Below are 19,980 nucleotides of genomic sequence, written 5' to 3' on the forward strand. Positions count from 1 at the left end.
CCGTGCTCAGTCATCCTCACAGCAAAAAAGTGTTTCCTGACTGTGCTGGTTTTGGCTGAAGAAGAGTTAATTTTCTTCACAGTAGCTAGTACAGGGCTATGTTTTGGATTCGTGCTGGAAACAGTGTTGATAATACAGGGATGTTTTTGTTATTGCTGAGCAGTGCTCACACTGAGTCAAGGCCTTTTCTGCTTCTCACCCCACCCCACCAGCGAGTAGGCTGGGGGGCACAAGAAGCTGGGAGGGGGCACAGCTGGGACAGCTGACCCCAGCTGACCAAAGGGCTATTCCATACCATATGACATTATGCTCAGCACATAAAGCTGGGGGAAGGAGAAGGAAGGGGGGGACGGTTGGAGTGATGGCGTTTGTCTTCCCAAGTAACCATTATGCGTGATGGAGCCCTGCTTTCCTGGGGATGGCTGAACACCTGCCTGCCCATGGGAAGTAGGGAATGAATTCCTTGTTTTGTTTTGCTTGCGTGCATGGTTTTTGCTTTACCTATTAAACTGTCTTTATCTCAACCCATGAGTTTTCTCACTTTTACTCTTCCGATTCTCTCCCTCATCCCATGGTGGGGGGACTGAGCGCGTAGCTGTGTGGTGCTTAGTTGCTGGCTGGGGTTAAACCACGACACTGACATTCAGAGGGAACCTCCTGTGCTTCAGTTTGTGCCCATTTTCTCTGGTTCTGTCACTGGGAACCACTGAAAAGAGCCTGGGTCTGTCCTCATTGTACCATTGCACCCTCCCTTCAGGTATTTATATACATTGATAAAATCCTCCCAAGTCTTCTCTGCTCCAGGCTGAACAGCCCCAACTACCTCAACCTTTCCTCATAGGAGAGATACTTCAGTCCCTTCATCATCTTCATGCAGGAGTCTCTCCAGCACATCCATGTCTCTCTTATACTGGGGAGCCCAGAACTGGACCCAGTACTCCAGGTATGGCCTCATCAGTGCTGAGGAGAGGGGAACGATCACATCCCTCGACCTGCTGGCAATACTGTATCTAATGCAGCCCAGGATACAATTCACCTTCTATGCTGCAAGGGCACATTGCTGGCTCATGTTCAACTTGGTGTCCACCAAGATCCCCAGGTCTTTTTCTACCAAGCTGCTTTCCAGCTGGGTGGCCCCTAGCATATATTTGTGCATGGGGTTGTTCATCCCCAAGTGCAGAACTTTGCACTTCCCCCTGTTGAACTGAATGAGGTTACTTACCTTGCCTGACTGCCCTATTGTAGTAATTGCACGTACAAGTAACCACAAAATTTGGCATGTAACTTTTCTGCACATTGATGACTAAGTTACTAAATACCAGAATAATTATATTTATGAAAGTAATGTCAAACATGATGAATATGTAATTTGTCTAAATGGTATTTACTAGGGGCCTGCAGCCCAGTCACCTTAGTTTGTGCTCTTAACAACTTTAACAAACTAAGCAAAGTTAAATTGATTTGTTGTTTTCCTGTGGAAAACCTAGAAAGCTATTTTATTTTAGCAGAGGATCTGATCTAAAAAAAGTGTGGCAAGCAGTATCTTAGGCAATATGTTTCCCTTGAGTAAATGTTCAGATATTTTTTGGATTAATTCTTCCCTTCTGCATCAGTTTTACCATCTAGATATCCACTGATTCAATAGAATAACATTTGTGTAAAAACAAGAGTAACCATGGACAAATCAAGGTTTATCTGTCATTCTGTTAATGGAACTTTTTCTTGCTTGTTACAGGGCAGTCACTTTCATAAAAGCAATAGTTTTGCCACCATTAAACACGCAATAAAGCCTTTCACAAGTGTACAGCATTAGCCAATTGTCTTAACCCGTCAGGAGTGTACATTAGGCTTATGAAAGCTTTCCTTTCATTCTGAACAATGTGTAAATGTTCATTTCTTCTCTGAAACTGTTGTGTGCACAGTGAAATAGCTGCCGTGTTCCACCCCAGGAGGCGAAGAAAGTGATTCTTGACAAATCCCAAGGGGGGAAGGGTGTTAGGATGTACAAAATTTATATGTCTTTCTCTTGTGCAAGATTGGCTCAGAGAAGATTCTAGTTTTGCAAGATGGTTTATGGTACAGAATATGGTAAGCTACTCAGTTCAGGTTTTCTCATTTAAACACAGATCATATCTGCATTGTATTACAGCTGTATCTAGTTCTGTAATGTACTGAGAAAATCATTGGTAGAGTAAATCTTGAAGGGCCCAAATAGTATTACACTTTTATAGCCGCGTCTCTTCCGAGAATCAGCATAAGCATTTCTTATTGAACGAAAGTGTTCTTTTCAGATGGAAGAGATGCAGATATTCAAGCAGTGAAATATATGTCACATTTAGCCATAACTTTTCTAAATATTGGATTCTATCTTATGGTAAGTGACTTTTAAACTTCCATCCTTGGTTTAGTATTGAAAGTAGAGAAGCAAGAATGAACATAGGGTTGAAAATAGCTTTTACATGGAAAACAAAGCAAACACCTGGCATATGTCATACGATTTAAAAACTATACAGATAGCCACTTCAGAAAGAGTCTTGTGAAACTGTCAGGGAGTAAGGCTGGGTCCCACGTGAAATTATGGTCCTAACTACAAAGGACTGGTTGAAGTACCTACCATGTCACACTTTCTGTAATACCTCCTCCTTCCAGACTTCCCCAGAGAGGCCATAAAGTCTTATTTATTTCCTCAATATTTATCTGTAGGGATAATGGTTTGAAAGATTGGGTTAGTAGCTACAGTATTAATTTGGCAAAGTAGTCTTTGTTAGAAGTAGTCTTCTAATGATGAAAGAAACTCTAGCCCTCTAACAACCTTTCAGCTCTATTAAAGAAATTTTTTCTTCCTATTTCCTTGCCTTCTGGGGAAAGGCATTCACTCAGTCTTTTCGTAAGCTCAATTTCTCTACTCCAAATGTTCGCTGGGGCATATAGGAATAGAAACAAGAAAAAGATCAGCAACAAGGGATTTTTCTACGCTTTCATACTGTCTTCTGTGAAAAACCTTGGACAAGAGTGAAGCTTTTCCACATCTATAGAAAGAGAAGATAGGTACTGAGGGGCAAATGATGCATCAAGATCTCCAGAGGTAAAATAAGGTGGTGGCATCTGTAAAGGGTGAAGTTGTAAACATTATCTTCAGTAAATGGTTGGGGAAGTGTGTGTTTGGTTGGTTTGTTTTTTTTTTTTTAAAAAGGAAAAGGTACTAGTGAGTCACCCACTATCCCTACCAAGGGCCCATCTGAGGACAATTTTCAATTACAAATCTTAATCTTCCAAACCCTTATCTCCTTACATCTTTGAATGTATCTCTCTACATCTTTTTCTTCCTGAACAATCAAACATCTATGTTCTTTGCTTCTTTCCACATCTTTCTACCTCCACAGACCAGGACTTCAACCGTGAGCTACACACTCGCCCGCCACAGCTTCCCTTGAGGCCTCTGACTGCCAAGTCCCTAGCCCAGTGTCCTCACCTGGAGGAGAGGATCCTGGCACTTCCCTGTGTGTGGGGTGGAGAGAGACCACATATGGTCATGGATACTAACAGTTATTACATGGCTTTGGTCCCACACACAGGTTGGTTTCTTCCAAGTCAGGGATGAAGGCTGCTACCCCTGTCTATCTCCTACGTGCTGTCACTCCTATCCTCTGAGGTCCTGAACTTCTTCAGGAGGAGAGTTTCCACAGTCTGTTGCACAGTTTTCCTCTGAGGCAGGCACTAGTAATTAGTAATGGAGGGTGACCAGGTATGGACAGGTGAAGGGGAGGAAAAGGATTAAGGAACTAAAACTGCAGGGACTGGATAGAAGTGGGAAGGAGCTCCTTACTGAAAACTGGGTAATTCAGTCTCTCTTGGATCTTCCAGTAATAGTTGCTCTGAGAAAACACAGGGGTTTGAAACAGAATTATGCAACTAAATGTAGATGCAGACATTCACACTGGGAAGGGACAAAAGTGAATAAAAATTCAAAGTCAAAGCAAGAAGTTATTTCTTATATACTGTAAAGATTACTTTTGGCCATTTTCACACTTCTGATGTCCTGAGTCAGGCTTTTTTTTTTTAATACTGAAATTTGTCAGTAAAGCCAAAGATCATGACTTAAGCTATAAGTTAATAATCTGATCATTCCTCTAAGAACTAACAGGACCCAAGGTACAATTGCCACAATGAGGAGGCATAAGTTTCTATTCATCAGTTCAGTCTGAATCAGATCAGTTGACAGATGTTTTATTCTCTTTTTTCTTTGTTCTTTACTTAACATGAAATAAAGAAAGTTTCAGTAGATGTATTTAATATTCTTCTTTATAACACCAAAATATATTAAGTTCCAAAAGTGTATCATGTTTACTTCTGTAGCCCTGGTGCTGGTTTCTTGCTTTATTTGACTTAGCTGTGTCATTCAAGAGTTATAAATTCTGAATTCTGAGTGACTAAATCAGCCTGACTTACTATTTCAGCATCTGGATTTAGTTGCATTGCTGATTTTTTTTCCTCTTTGTTGGAAAGTCAATAAAATGCTCGACCACATTTTCAGCCATTGTAAATCGACAGAACACAAGTAGAAGTACATGGACTTGCACCAGTTCAGACACAGGAATCCCGTATATATTTTCCTGCAGGCAACCAATTAGAGAGAAAATAAATTTTGAATCTCAGGTTCTATTTACTGATATTTTTACTTTGTATGAGAACACCATAGCAATATCAAACTTACTATGTTCTTTCTTGTTTAAATAGCTTCTAAATTCCCTCTTGGACTGTACAGCTGTTATACAGTTAAACTTCAGACTTAACTGTAATGAGTGTTGTAGTCAATTTGGTGTGTAGTATTTCACAGTTGAATTCAATATTGTTTTTCCTCAAGCAAAACAATTTCCATCCTTTCATTCAGGGATGATCATACCTGTTTAACTAACAGCATTAGGTGTGGCCAGGGACTAGTCCTCATTTTCTCCCTGAGTGAGCTCATTGAAGTTTGTCTTGATGTACAGGAGGTCTGAGCAGACCTTTTGTGCATCCCCCAGACAGCACTGGCGTGACTCACAGTCTTTGCTGGGGACTAGGAATTAAAATAGCATGGCTGCTGAAGTTGTGGCTGGTGAGACTTGGAGCAGGGGAGAGGACATCCCACCAGGGCCTGACCCATGACCTGTCAGGACTAATGGTCTCTTGCTTTCCTTGGCTTGTGCAACCAGATATTTCAAACAAGGATAACCCAGGGAATGTCAATGAACACACACACTTTCCTTGGAGACACTTCGAAAGGATTTAAAGACATGATACAGGAGATGTTTTACAGCCTTCCTCAGAGAGTCCATGGAAAGACTAGAAGAAGCAGAAACAGGTTTCTTGGTTTGTGCCGTTGCCTGGAGAATGTAAAAGTAGAGTACTTCTTCTTCCAGAAGAAGCAAGAGTATTTTCCTTTCTTTCATGCCATTTCTTCTCTAAAATGCTTAGGATTCAAATAATGTCATGTACCATTTGACATTATTTGAATGGTACATGACATTATGTACCATTATGACACTACCATGAATAGTACCATTGCATTGTGGTGGCCTTTTACAATCACTTAAAATTACTTTTAAAATCAGCTGTCATTTTACTTAGCTGGAGTGAAACTCGGTTGCTCTGTTCAGTGAAAGGATCTAAGCCTCAGAGAGATAAACTTGGTCCACTGATCCACTTCCTCCTTAGTCCGTGCAATGGAGGAGAGCAGCAAGATGGTCCCAGATTTGGCAGAGAAAAACAGTGTCCTTATCCACCGTTTAGTTCTTAGGAAACCTGAGACTCCTGACTAAAAAGTCTCTGGAGATCCCTGAGACCAAGTATAGGAATGTAGTTAAAAAGAAACCCAAACCAAAACAACAACAAAAAAATCCCATATACTTGTTCCTTTTAAGCAGTGAAGGGAGAAACTGGAATAGTCTCTAGGGTCAGCTTGGTATCGCAAACTAACAACAAGACCAAGAAAAATCTTGGCATTGAACAGGAAAGTTTCTGTCACAAAGCTGTATATTAGAGATTCTTTACCTCAAATAAAATCAATGGCACCCAAGGTGCAAAGCTCTTTCTAGGAACTGACAAAACTGGAAAAGTAGAAGCACTTGCTGATAGACTGACTGAAGCTGGAAATGGCTTAAAGAAACTTTCAGGTGCACTAAGCCAGTGATGCTCCTCTCTCCTGTACAGGCCACATGGGTCCAGGGTCTGCTTCTCAGAGCTCTGCAGAAGGTGACTAAGGAAAACAAATGCGTATCACAGAGGAATCTGAAAAACCTCTAAAGGAGCCACAGCTCCATGGGAAAAATGAAAAAAAAAAAAAGATCCCAAATCCAAAGGTGGAAATCACCCGCATTAAGCAATTAGATGAGATGGAAAGAGAAATATTATTTGATATTAAGAAGTGATGTGTGGATAACAGCAGGCAAAAACCAATGTAAATCGAAGGGGATTCTCAGTTAAAATAAAAATGAAATTCTCAGTGAATATTTGAGATTCTGTCAAGAAAACTGTAACAAAGGGGAAAGAATTAATTTTTAATATATCACCTAGCATTTGTTTAAAGGAGTATCACCTGCCTCCACTGCTGTGAAAACATGAATCAATGAGAGCCATTAGGATATAAAATATTGTATTGTAAGTGCAGGGACCCGTTATCTTTCAAGATTTTTCCTCCCTCACATTAGAAAACAATGAAGTGCTCAGCTAACCTAATAAAATCCATTGCTGGTGATTCCATACAGGTATTGGCCTTGTGATATTGTGATAAAACTAGAGACTATGACACAGAACTTTGCTCATAGGTAAAAATTCCTGAAAGGCTGAAATTATACTTTGAGGTAAAAGACCCTAAAGGGATAAATGACCCCAGCATAGGATCTCTCCTGACTTGGCAATAGGTCATATCTCAGAAGCCTCACAACCAGAAAGCATTAAAATATCCTCTTCTATAAGGAGCAAAAGGCAAAGGCAACAACCAGGACAAGCAATCAAGTGGAAAGGAGACAAGATAATTAAGGGGGAACATTAAAAGCCTACTAGGACACTTACAATTCTAAAACTTTAAAAAAATTTATTTATAGCAAGCAGTGTCAGTACATGAGCCTACAACAACATTTTTATGTAGAGTAGGTAAGAAAACAGTGTAAGGATTTATCACATCAGTCGGCAAGGTGGATTCACTCAAGAGGTAACTGCAGGTAATGTTACGTAGTAGTGTAATAGGAAGGGATGTACCATGACAGCTTTTGTTATCCGTATTCTATAACCAACAATGTATTTCTGCTGCTAATCTAAGACTGGACACATGTGGGAGAAATTGATTCCTATTGCAGAGTGGTGTTTAAACAGCTCATGAATAAAAATATTTAATTGCCATCTTTAGCATGGGACAAAAAGAACAAGTCAGCTTATTTCAATCTAAGGATGTTGAATCTATTTAAAATAGCAAATGCTTTCAAATGTAGCTTTTAAAGCTGCTAATAAAAAAATTCCCAAAATATTGGGGAAAAGTAAAGTTCTGTGGAGAGTGATTGGTAGGTAAGGATGGTATGTTTTCTATCTGAGACCGCTTTCTCTCTGAAGAAGGAGTGGGCTAAGAAAATGAAATGAAAAGTGGATGCTCAGCTAGCATACAATCACAAAAAATATGGCTGGTCTAAATGTGAGAATGCTATAATTAGATTAGCACTAAAGCGAAAAGAAGCAGTGAAGACATAACTTTGTGTTTGATAAGAAGGCATTATGGCATCTGAACAAATACAGACTTAGATTAATGACAGCCTATACTCCTATATTTCAGTGTATCAGTTCAAAGAGCAAGGACTGGTTTCAAGAAAAAGCTATCAAAAATTCATTTTTAAACAAAAACACAATCGCATAAGAAAATAAAAGATATATGAGATAGAAAAAAATTTATGTGTCACAGACTTAAAAAAATATATAAGAAGAGTTCAATTATGCTGATTTCTAGATAGTTTCTATTTAAAAAACCACCATTGAAAGACAATAATGTTAACACTTATATAGATGAGTGCACAGGAAAAAAAAAAAAAAGCACCATTATCTTGGGAGAAATGCATAGATTTGCATTTGAAGACATAATTTTTGCAGATGAGATATATTAGACTATTAAAATAGTCAGATACACCCTGCTGCCAGGAAAAGATAGCATAAAGTTTGGGAGTGGAAATTCTACATCCTGAGAGGGAAAAATTAATCCTGTTTTAAAAGATTTCTCCTTGTTTTCCTACCCTGTTGCAAAAAAGATTTTATGCAGTAATACATACACTCTTTCATGGCCATGAAACTGTTAACAGCCACAGAAAAGAAAATTAATGCTTTTCTAAATTATACACTACAACAAATATTGAATAGAATCTAATCAAATCTAAATGTTTGATGAATAATAATGTGACAGAGTCACATTTTCAAAGTGCCTGAAAGACAGTTTCTAAAAGACGTTTATATGCCTAAATGTTTCATGCATTGTTTCAATGCATTTTGGGAGTTTTGTTTTGGAGAGTTCTGGGTTTGTTTCTAGGAGTTTTGGGTTTTGGAAATTCAAGCTGCTGCAAAACTGTATATCTCCACATTGTTACCAAAATTATACAAATGCATCCCACGCAAAGCTCAAAGAATGTACCTTGGGTAAACTAACTGTGTAAATCCATGAAATTTGACAAATAATTCTATATATTTCAGAGACAGAGGGGAAAACAACACAATCCCCAAAACACAAGAAGAAAAGGATCTTTTAAAATTGATTTGACTTCTGGAATTCTAACGCACCAGGTAAGTCACCACACAATATTAGAAGCAACATTTAAAAATAATAAAGAGTATTAACAGGAAGAAAAATAATGATGACCAAACAAAAACTCTATATGAGAAGTTTCCATGTTTGTTTTTATTCTCATTTATACCTAAGGGAGAAATTGTCTAAAGAACACAATTTACCATGGGCTAATAAGTAATGAGGTGGAAGATAGTGTGCACCAAGTGAGGCAGAAAAGGACCTTTTTGTAAATGGCGTGACATCTATTGTCTAGACTGTCGTATGTGTTATAAAATGGTTCCCAAAATTGCCCATTTGTTTAATAGTTTCCTAGAATCCTCTCAAATTCCAAAATCAATGAACAATTCACTGAAGTCGAAATCCAACAAAGACAAAATTGATTGCACCTCTTATGCATCTGTGTCTGTAATAAATACTAATGCTCAGCTATTTGCCAAAGGCTTGCTAATAGCTTCAATTCTCAGTTGCTGCAATTAATTGAGACCCAAATAATTTATTCCAGGAAATCCTGAGTGAGGGATAATAATCAAATCATACAGAGATAGAGATACTGTTAGGGAAAATTTGAGAACTTCAGTGGCCCACCTATATGCCTTTTTAATAAGTCATCCCGAGGACAATAATTCTACGTGGACATGCAGCAGGAAGATATTGGCTGTTGAGAGTTGATCATATCAGACTCTGTCAAAATGTATGTGGAAATGAGTTCAATCCCTCCAGCACAAGCAGTAGCTTGGTATAATCTCCTCTTTTGTTGGATAACAATATAGGCACATAATGAACTCCAGAGATGATTAGGCAGCAGAAAATATGTAACCAGGAACATTACAAAAAACTTTAAATGTAGTTATTGTACCAATATATGTTTATTTATAAGCAATTAAAAAATGTGTATCAAGGAATGGGAGAGTTCAGGAAGCCATTCATAGATTTCAAAAAAAGGACTAATGAATTCTCGTCATATTTTTACCAGTTCTGTTTAAGATAACATTCTTTTTTTATGTTCCCCTTCAAAGCAAGTTTGGGTAGATACGAATTAAGAGAGGATAGCAACCTCAGTCAGGACATAATAGGTGAACTATAAAGATTTATAGAAGAATAATTATTACATTGTGCCAGCCATGCCAATGACTGCCAAAACCACTTAGGTAGAAAGTTTCTTAATCAGTCTTTTGAGATGATAAAAGAAAGAGGGCAATTGCCTGCCCTCCCAAAAAGCAGGAGGAAAAGAACATCTGCTCTCCTTTACTAAATGCATCAGAGTCCTGCTATTCCTCTTCTGAAAACAAATATTTTGTGTCTAGAATGACATGTCTCTTTATTCCACTTGCCTGTGGAAAAGAAATAATCATAATAATAATCATAATCATAATAAGTTTTTTGGTTAGAAGCCTTTTAACTCTGTTCATGTGGGCTTAGTTCTAGAATCTGAACCAAACATCTTTACCAGGCTACCTGTTCTTTCAGGTCCTCTGTGGGCCCAAACAGCCTGTCAGAAGCTATATCAGTGATTTATTTTGCATAAGTTCATTTCATATCTTCCACTTGAACTTATATAGGTCTATGTTCCTGTGGACTTCATTGAAGGTCATGCACAAAGTGTTGTGTTTGATGTATTTGTGTTAACTCTTGTAACATCTGTTATTGTGCACTTCTAAAAGCCTAATCAAAAGCAGATAAATATTTTAATTGAAACACATATATATCCTAAACAAATCGTTACAATAGCTGAGGAGGAAATAACTGTAAATAACTTCAGATGGTAGATGTGAATTGGGTCATTACCATTTTTTAACATCAAATTGTTTTAATATTACTATTAATATTGGTATTCCTTATCTTCTATTAAGTGTAAATGAAAAGGAAAATGATGAATATAAGTCCATTTGCCATAAAAAAGCTGTATTAACTGTAAGAGTCTATGCTTTGAAATGCTTTTAAATTGTACCTCTTCTGAACTACAAGTCTAGAATAATTCAATTCATTTAAGTAGGTCTAACACACTACTGCAAATAACACCAAAATCTAGTTCCAGATGATTACATTTATCTCCAGACTCTACAGATTCCTACAGGGCTAGAAGCTTTTATGTAGGTTTGTCTTCTTATTAGTTAAATAAATAAAAAGCCCTCCTGCTTCAATGCATCTAGTTTTAAAAAGAGTTATACAATATAAATTGTGTTAATGTAGAATTAATTTAGAGTACCTAAAATATCAGTGCTTCTTAGAATCTGTATCCTTTTGGATATTTTGTCAACACTTGACATTGAAAAATTTAATGGAGAAGAAAAACTTTGGGAAAGCAGTATAGCTTTTTACATTTGATTTCTTTAAATAACAACAGTCAGTTCGAAACAGAATATCGATTGCATAAGAGAGATCACAACTTGATTCTACTGTACTGTAAAACTGTTAGAGCAGACTTTATTGTGAGTGTCATACTTTAGTAAATACATCTTGGAGAAATGGTGTTTAGGTTCCTGATGTAGTGCCAATTGCCATTTCCGATTCCAAGAAGTTTGCATAAAAGAAAAAGAGAAAAAAGAAAAGAAAAAAAACCCTATCACCCTGATTTCGGTGCCAGTTCTTTTCTCTTTCTTTGGTTAGAATAACAGCCATTCCTATCTACGTCATTTATCACTCCACAGTTGACAGATGCTGTAGATCCTTGAGAGGTCAGGGAAGAAGATGAATTTTCCAAATGTATTGAAAATAACTTAATGCAAACACCAAGAACTGAAGCACTTAGTAGATGCAAAGCCAAAGGTTATGAACAACTGGTATTCAAGAAGATATTTACTGTGTTTGAAGGCTAGGTGGCATAGTGAGCCAAACACACTACTCATATGTGAAGACCCAGGTTCAAGTTGTACTGTTATTGCCTGATACGAGAATGAGAGCACCTACCAACCCAGAATTTACATATGAAAGATGTAACTGGGCTCAGCTAATCAACTGTGCCTGCCTGTCATAACAACAGAAAAGGAATATATACACACTTTTAAAGTATCTCAGCTGAGCCGCAGCAATCTCCAGCCGTAGGAGGTATTTTCATTAAACAAGCTAACTCACTCACTTGAGTTCACATAAACATACCCTCAGAAACAAGTAAAGAGAATTTGAGTCGAACTCTGAGAGCGTTACCTAAGCTCTGCTATCCGATGTGACAATTAAGTAGATGAAGAGACTAAAAATGACTCAGAGTTTGGAAATGGAGAATCTAAGCACCTATGGAAGGACAATTAAAGAGGGAGAGTGGGGGAGGGACAAGAACTGTGCTGCAGTGATTCATTATGAAAAGCAACGCTCTCCATTCCACAGTCCTAAAAATTTCATATCAAAATTTCTAAGGAGAATACAACTTCCACAACTAGTGATATCTTAGAACAGGAAATTCCTAGGTTTGCCTAGGCAACCTACAGGCTGTCTATTCTAAAGCAACTTGTATCTAAGCAAGCAGAGCATTCACCATGGACATGAAAAAACAAATAAAATAATATTAAAATGTTATTTTAGGAAAAATTATATTTCATAATGAGGAAGAAAAACAGACCTCAAAACACATTATGATTGTTCCTGGATGAACCCCAGTGAATCCTAAAAAAAATCAACTGCTAAACATAGATGGGCTCTTGGAAAGGTCAAATAGCACTGATTGATAGATGAAGATTTTGAGAACACTTCCACAAAAAAGACTGTTGCTGACAGTGGTTTATTATTCAGCTATCACTTATGGTGGTTTATTATTCAGCTATCACTTATGCTTGCAGCTAAAGTACCCCTAATCCAGAAAAAGCTAATTAGCCAATAAAAAATATTTCTAGGGAAGAAGGCTAGGCATCTGAGAATGCCTAGTCCTGATATCCAGTAAAAGATATTTCCCCACATCAGTCTAGCTTCCTATATTGAGACATAGTACTGGCTTAAAATTCTTGAAATTTTTTAGAAATTTCTCAGATCTCCAGAATCACCTCCAAATTTTAGGCAGCCTGGCAAGGAAGGATAACAAAAAAGACGAAAAAAGGAAAAGATGGAGCAATGGATTCTGTCTAGAGAAGCTATAGATAGACCAAGCATTTATTACTTCTCCTTTCTAAGACTAATCCCACTTCAGCCTACAGCAGCCATTCTAGAGGGTATTGATGCAATAAAAGGTATGAACCAATTACTGAATGCACCTCTTTCTTGCCCATAATGATTAATTCTGATTTAAAACAGGCCTCGACCCAATAAACATTTGTGTTTTCCATATAATGACTGGCAGAAAAATACATTTGATTTTCCCCAATATTTACTGTCCCCTGTGAATGAAGCTAAACTGTTTAAAATGTTGGTTTTAAGTTGCATATTTACACAGTTGAGTTCATGTGAGTCAGTCATTTTCATTATTGCTCCAAAGTCATTGGATTCGGCTTTCTCTCAATGGTGTTGAGACAGCTTCTTTTTCTTCCTGATTGTTAACCAGACAGGGAGAACTAAACCCAATCTGGAAGGAACTGTTAGATCAGTTCACTATTACCCTTAAGCTCTGAAGTGTTCATGCAAAGTGACTAGCAGAATTGGGTCTTTGATTTTTGTTCATCATTGTCACATTTGTGGAAAAGTTGACCAAAGCACATACAAATGGATTTTTTTAGATTCCATCTCAGCACGTGCTGCCTTTGATGAAGGGAGCACAGCCTTGACAGAGAGTTAAGATAAATCAATGTTTTGTACATCCAGCTTTGTTTATGTGTTTTCATTAGACTGATAATTTCCATGCGTAACTTCATGAAAAGCCTCATTCAAAAAGTTAAACTTTTATCCCACAGAGCATGTTAATCTCTTTAATGCTGTTGCATACTATTGAGTTCTACTTTAGGTACAAATTTGGCTGCTTTGTAATTAAATTTCATCTGGAGAGCTAGCAAGGAAAAAAAAAAAAGAGTATCCAATGTACAATAGATGCAAATAATCACAGCCAAAAATGTGTTTTGTACAAGAGCTTAGGCAACCACCAATTCCTTGGAGCCTGTCTGTGATTGCTTGCTGCTAATCATCATCAGGTCATGCTTGTTCTCTTCCCCTTTGAAAATAATGAAGTGCAGCAAATTATTTTCATATTATAAGTCTATGTCAGCATCATACCTTTTCCCCCCGAGCTGAGCAAGGCGATGTTTGTTTTTCTCTGACTCTCAAATAAAGTGCTCCAAGATCATTATTTGTACAGAAGGCTTTACATAAATCCAAGTTTTCTACTGTGTGCTTTTTGTTTGTCCATTTTTTTATCATTATCAAAGCAGCAGTGATTTGGATTAATGCATCACCACAAAGCAAAACAATTTGTGCTCCAGTCTGAAAATGCCAGGGCTTTTGCATTCCTTTTTGCTAGTAAATTGATAAAAATATAACCACTTATAAACAAAATAATCAGCCAGTATGTGGGGCTTTGCTGATGATCTTCCTATGGGATGGAAAACGGAGGGCAGACTCAGATATTTCTGTAGCATGGCCTGTATATTTGCAAGGAGTGTACAACACAGTCCTTTGATTCCCTGCACATAGTCAGACTCAAGCAACAGGATTCAGCACTCCAAGAATCTGCCTTCTACATGTAACCTTGCTCTTCAACCTTTTTGTCAAGGTCAAACTACTTCAGCCATATCTGACTCTTTTTTCCTCTTTCTTTGGGAAATCCCTCCCCGTGGGATTTTCTTTCCCTCTTTCTCTCGTTTCCATACACCAGTCCCATTTCCTGATGCTTGAAGTCAAGCACAAGAGAAAGTCCAGTCAGCTGCATGGATCAGATTCTGCTGCAATGGTTCTAATTATTTTAGCAGCCAGTTGTATGAAGAAACATAACTACTCTTTTTATGTTGATCCTGCAAAAAGGTGTGTCCTGCGAGGAGGGCTGAAGAGGAAACAATAAGAGACAAAGAGATTATGCAAAGTTTTACACTCCTTGGCTTCAACCAGTAGTGCAGCAGAAAATAAAATGCTGAGGAAACTGACATTGAAATGCACTGAAGGATCAAGTTAAAAAAAACCAACCAACCAAACAAACAAAAAAAACCCCACCCCACACACCTAAGATTTAATGCATTTGACTGTAAAAATGTGCTTCCAGAGAAACGAATGCATTCTGGTAATTTCAAAGTATGAATGTACCTTGGTTCATCCAAGGTGTATTGAAAAAAAACCTGACTAAATCACAGCTCCACTGAAGAAGTTTTGTCAATGATTTAAACAGCATGAGATTTCATCCATTTTCAGTGACTGAACTGGAATTGCCCACAAAATAGAAATTATCTCTGTTTTCACCATGTCTTTCAGAAACAAAACTGTCATGTTCTTTGAAAATTGTGTTAGCTTTACTATCAGAATACTGTATCTCAGAATATAAAAAACTAATTCAGAAAGTTACTTTCTTCATTCATTCATTCATTTGTTCTCATACATTTGTTTTTAGATTGTTTTGGATTGATTTGGGTTTTTTTTACATTTAATTACATAATTCCTTAATCCAGATGGCAAGAAAAAAAAAATCAACATAACATGTTCCACTTCAGCACTTACTTTTGCCCAAAAGATGTTATTGTATCTTAAAAAACAAAATCACATTGTGATTTAATTAACAATTAAGATTAAATAAAACTGCAATTCTGATATATCTTTAATATACACAAAATTGTTGTTATCTTTTATGTGAAAGATGATAGAATATAAAATATTCTCAGCATATTATCTCTAGACTGGAATTTTAGCTGGGAGGCACTGGTGTTGCAAAAATTAACTGTGGGTTTCAAGGTTAACTCAGCACCTCGCTGGATCCTTGGTGAATCCTTGGGTGAATCATGTTTAGAAACCAGAAACTCTAAAAACTTTTACAAATGGGGCCAGCTAGATGATAGCTAAAGCAGTATGGCTTAGGTACCACTGCTTTTGTCAGATCTTTTTCTTTCTTTTGGCAATAATGATGCTTCCTACAAAAATCAGGCCTAGAAACTCAGGGATGCTTCTCTGCCCAGGAAAATGTGGATGGATAAGGGTCAAGCTTTTCTTTCCATCAGGATTTAATTCTAAAACTAACTTTTCTTGCACCTGGGATTTGCAGGCACAGAGCCTGTGCATTTGGTCAGAAGGCTGTCCTTACAGAAGAAAAAGAAGCAAAGAAACAGTAAGATTATCAGTTACCCTGCAGCGCTCACATTTAAAGATCATGGAAGAAGGGTCTTTATCCAGATTCATCTAGAAGTCAAGTACTCTACGATACAAAAGGGAAGAAGACATTGGCTGTCTCCAATGGAAAGAGGTGGGGGGGTTGGGTTTTTTATTTTTTTGTTTGGTTGGTTGGTTTTTTGAGGGGTGGTGGTGTTTGCACTGAGTTACAGAACCAAAGTATATTCCATTGTATACACATATACTAGAAACACCAAGTGTTTTCTCACAAACACAGATCTTCAGAAAATCCCTCCAGAGGCAGTTCTCCACTACAAGACCATATGAATTTCTCTAAGACCTCAAATTTCATGAAAACCTTTTATGTACTTAATGGCTCCTATTTTTTTTTCACCCCTTAGAGCTTCAATATTACCCTGCACAAAAATTTTGAAGGGGACAAAAACCAGATATCTTTCTGAGACTTATGAAGTCTCACTCCGTCATTCTGTGTCTCTGCCTGTGTTACACACATTTTGCTTCTGCCTCTAGCTTTCTGTCTCTACCTCACATATTTGCAGAACAGCATAGTACACTTGGAGGTGGCCCAGGAGAAATAGTCCTATTCCTTGGTCCTTTCCTGGCAAGTAAACCAACCACCCAGGGAAAATGATCACCATATGCCAAACATACATGCATTACTGTACCATATCTGGGCATTACTGTACCATATCTTGACAATATCTGGAAAATAAATTTCTATTTGTAACAAAACTTAAAACCCCAGGCAAAAAAAAAAAAAAAAAAAAGACAAAACAGTCTGTCTCAGACAGAATTTCACACTGTGTCAGATAAAATTCAGGAATATGTACATAAAGGAAAGAAGAGCAATTTGGAGAAATAATGAGTGGTCTCCCAGAAAAAGCTTCTTAATGTTTAATCAAGGTTCAGTATATACTAAGATTCCCTCAGAGACAAGACTGTTTTAAAATGTATGTGGAAGCGATCCCTTGCTTGACTAATTTTGAGAAGAGAAATAATGACTGTCAGCATTTTTTTAGGTGGGCACAATGATTGTGAAAACATCCCCAGCAATTCTGTGCAGGAGCAATAATGGCAAAAGCCATAATGGCAGACATTGTTATTTCATAATTTCTGCTGGGTTTTGCCTTTCTTTACATTGTAGAACCAAACTTAAACAGTAGAAAAAATGTGCACACAGCATACATTTGCAGTAGGGACCTTGTCCCGACTCAGCACTGTTGCAGAACCATAAAACTTTAAAGAGAGACTTGGCTGTAACACTGGCGTTTGTGCAGACACAGCACAAGACTGTGAGTCAAGCAAAAGGGCTGTCAGGGTTATTCCCACCAAGATAATTAATTATTCAGGCTGTGGGGTCTGCAGCAGAGCTCTGCTTTGTCTTCTACATGGCCAGACTTTTCATGGCAAGGAGTAAGGATATTTCCTTCATCTTTATAACGTGCACAAAAAGGTCAGGCACAGTTCTAGGTCCCATCCGCGGCTGAGCATCAAGGTTGCATGCTTCCTGGAGAGTGCGTGAGTGTAAGGGAGAACAGACATGTGCTGCTTTGGAGGGGCTTGTGGGAGTGATACGCTTAGTAGACAGAAAGGAGAGGAATGCGTACGTCCTCTAAAGTAAAGAATATACATGGTTTGATCGAGTGCAATGCCACATAGTGCATCCATCTTCCAATATTCTGCACTTTTTTCCCTGTGAAGCTCAAGAAAAGGAACAGTCTGTGCCCAAGTGAGTATTGCATTTAGCTGGAGACATCAAATCCAGATGTTACACTTAGAAGAGGACAAGCTGTCATAGATGAAATTTTATGACTACATGGTTACATTGGCTAGTAAGGTATCCAGTTACATATGTAACCTAAATTGTAAACTAAAACCAGATCCATATAACAGATAAATCAGCAATAATAAAGGAGGTAGTAGTTAGCAAGAAATAACATTATTTTATTTTGTGTTCATTTAGAACTGACAAATACAACAATAAAAGCTTTTGTGGGAACTTCATTTTGTACTGTTTCTTTTTGGCATTTCGTCAGTACTTTTTATTAAAGACAAAATCTGACCCTTTTTTCTAGTGCTATTTTTTGTTAACAGTTTCAAATTACATCAAAATTACATTTTTAATGAGAAATCACTTTTTTCATAAAAATATTATTGGAAATAATGATCATTATGTCAAGCAGGGATAGAATACAGGTCTTTTATTTTCAAAATTTGAACTTTAAATTGATTGTTAAAATGTAAAAGTGAAATAGGACTTTTAAAAAATGCAATACAAACATTTGTGTTGTATGTCAGTAGGTATAGATCATCAACTGCTTTTTGCACTATTACCTCAGCTGCTCATAGCATGGTCCAGCTACTAGAGTGTAGGCTGGACATAGCCTATGGGTTGGAGATAGTTCTACCTTTGCCTCTGTGTTCTAAACTAGTGTGCAGCCACCCATGAGTGGTTCTAAACATATAGCCAACAGGAGCTGTTCTGCCAGTGTGTCGAGTGAGAGGATTTCCACAGCTGGGATCTGATCCTGTCGATTAGACCATGCTGACTAAAACACAGCATCTGCTCACTCCTTATGAATTTTTAACAAGCTGATTCTACATTAACATTTAATTAGAGGTTGATTGTATTTACTAGACTTTAAGGTAAAGCTTCTAAGCAATGAAAAGTTAATATTTAATAATAGGTACATGGAAAAATAAACCTGTTTCTTTAATACAATTTTGTCTTTTTACTTCTTTGCCTTTTCCCAGAAATGCAATTTTTCACTGAAGAGAAAGGAGAAGGAACTGTTGGCTTGCACCCTGTAAGGTTACATACATCAACCCCAAATTATCACAAATAAATGCAGAGTGGAGGAGGACCTTCCAGAAGAGACATAATTGAGTCCTTCCATAAACGACTTGTAAGAGTCATGCATCTCAGCAGTGAATCAAGTCTTCATATCTCATTTGACCTCAGATCTTCATGTATGAATTTTGATGTCTCCCCACTAGACCTCCCTCTGGACTTTCTGTTCTTTTTAACTCTTAGGATCTATTTTTCACTTATTCAAATCCCACATATGAAAAGTACAGTCCCATTTACTGATCTTATATTTGTCATAATAAAATTATGGGGATGGAATCAAAATCATAGGAATGAAAGGATAAATTCAGGTTGGGAGGGACCTCAGAAGGTCTCTGATCCAACTTCTTGCTCACAGCAGGGTCAGCTGTGAGGTAAGAATAGATTGCTCAGGGCTTTGTCCTGTTGGGTCTTGAAAACCTCCAAGGATGAAGATTTCCCGCCTTGGTGAATCTGTCCCTTTGCATGACTGGTTTGGTTCTTTTTTTCTTTTTTTTTTCCTCCTCTCCTCCCCTCCCACAATTTTAAACATCTCTTGTTTCAATTCATTGTCCTACCGTGCACTGCAGTGAAGAGTTGCCTCCATCTTCTTGATACTTTCCTCACAGGTATTGGAAGGCTGCTGTTGGATACCCTGAACTGACCCAGTTTATCAATGTCTTTCCAGCATTAGAAAGCCTAAAACTAGGTGTAGTACTCTAGATGTGGTCCAGCAAGCAATGAGTAAAAGGTTACAATTGCTTCCCTCAGTCTGCTGGCTACGGTCCTTGTAGTACAACCCAGGATGCTGTTAGACTTCTCTGCTGTCAGGGGCAGGAAGCTCTGCATGGTTGGGGTTGCTGCCTCATGGGTTGTCAGGATCAAGGACCATTGACACACCTGCTTGCTAGACAGACTGCAGAAAGGACTTCATCAAGAGAGTAACCTCCTCACTTTCTTGAAAATTCTATTATTTTCAATGTACTGAAAAATGACAATATCTTCACTTGCATTCTGGCATTTCGCAGAACACATGCAGCTATTTTTTCTGGTCAGAGCTTTATTCTGACAGAATATAAACTTGCTGTGGTTGGATACTGGCATGCAGCCACAAGACTTAGTAGGTACTGCACTGTCTATCACACTAGGAAGAGCATCAGGGGATGACACTGAT

This window comes from Mycteria americana, chromosome 3 (assembly GCF_035582795.1).
Source record: "Mycteria americana isolate JAX WOST 10 ecotype Jacksonville Zoo and Gardens chromosome 3, USCA_MyAme_1.0, whole genome shotgun sequence".
NCBI lineage: Eukaryota > Metazoa > Chordata > Aves > Ciconiiformes > Ciconiidae > Mycteria > Mycteria americana.